Here is a 1784-nt window from a genome sequence, read left to right on the forward strand (position 1 = left end):
TATAAAGTATTGTGTTATTACAGCCTGAGATGAAAATTTCCAGCCCCCTTTTAAAATTGTTTTTATTCATCCCGCTCAAGTAGGAAGTAGTGTGAAAAAAGAGGAGGGAGAAGTTGAGTACATTGGCCAGCTTCCCTTAAACATTTCCAGCTGAGAAAAGAGGGAAGGTGACTGTGGACTGCTAGTAGCTCAGATGGGCACATAGCTAATCTTTCCTAGGTTTCCTGTAGTTTTCGTGCAGACTGTACCCAGAACAGAGATCAATTAAACTTCCAACATTCCCTTAACACTTTCCGAGAAATAGTATCAGATTTAGGAGATAGGAATAAAACTTCAGAGTGTAACCTGTTTCCTAAAATATAAGGAAATTGTGTTTGGGAGGGTCAGAAGTAGGGAAAGTGCTACATACTCTCACCAATAATATAAACAGCCAGGGTCCTAGATTTTCTATTGATTTTGGCTCTGGGAGTGTGGGACAGCTCATTTAAACTACAGCAGGTATATCTACCATACAAATGTTTCCAGGATTCCTCTCTCCTTACAGTGATCCAAGATAAGCATCTTGGTTCGTACTTTTTTTTCCCCTTATGGATAACCACACATCTACTAAAAAAGAATATTTGTGTAAAAATTAAGTTCTAAGAGAAAGATGGAGATGGGGGCAGAAAGGAAAGACCAAAGAGAAGGGATTTCCTGATGTATCCCCTGTAGCTCTAATACTCAGTGATCCACATATTTCTTAAGGGCCTACTAATGTGGCAGGCCCTTGTGCTAAACATTGAGTGTACAAAGAAAAGCAAAAGCAGTCCTTTTCCCTCAAGGAACTTATTCTAATGAAGGAGAGAACATAAAATCAACTAAGTAAGTATATACATACAAGATATATAGGGTTATGGAAAGTAATACTCTTCTGGGAGAAACAACCTGTATTTCATAGGAGTGTGTATACATAGGGCTTATTTCATCTTTTTTCTACATACACTTTTCAATTTTTCTAGTATTTTTTTTTCCAGAAAATTATACCTAATTGAGTAGAAAAATGATTATTTTCTTAGTTTTGAAGCTTTATCTCTTGGGGTTAAAAATCCAATTCCACTAACATTTGCTAAAATGTAATTATCACAAAACAGTCAGAAGTGGATATTAAAGTATTTCTGATGAAGTCAGAAATTTGTTAGAGATGTACAGAGTTATTCAAGGAAAGAGTTTCATTCAAGTGACAATCGCTCCATTCAAGAATGGGATGGGATGAACAGTGTCACTTGGTTAGCCCCTTTTGGCAATGTGGCCTAAGGGATAGAGTTCTGGCCTGGGTACCAGTACTGTCATCACCACTTAACTAGCTTCTGTCCATGGGCAAGGCATAGCCTTTGAGTTGGCTTTCTTTTGTGGAAGGAGTTTCTACAGGTTCCTGATTGCTCATACTTCCCTGAACTTCTATCAAGGATTTGTTTCAAGTGAGTAGGAACAGAATGGGCTAAAACCAACAATTCCTCAACATGGCTAGTTTTTCTTTAGATTTTTGCTTTCTTCCTCACTCTATCCTTTATCCTTATTCCAAAGGCAGTGTGGTACAGTGAGTAAACTGCTGGATTTGGAGCCAGAAAACCTGGCCTCAGTTTCCTCATCTCTAAAATATAAAGATTCTACTTTGTGGGTTCTGAGATTCTTTTCCATTTTGGATACCTGCCATCTTATGATGCCTCCTGCCTTCATCGCCTTCTCTCCCCAGCCCAACAGACCACATAAAGGAGTTTTAAATGGAAAAACAAACAAAATAACTT

This window comes from Notamacropus eugenii, chromosome 5 (genome assembly GCF_028372415.1).
Source record: "Notamacropus eugenii isolate mMacEug1 chromosome 5, mMacEug1.pri_v2, whole genome shotgun sequence".
Taxonomy (NCBI): domain Eukaryota; kingdom Metazoa; phylum Chordata; class Mammalia; order Diprotodontia; family Macropodidae; genus Notamacropus; species Notamacropus eugenii.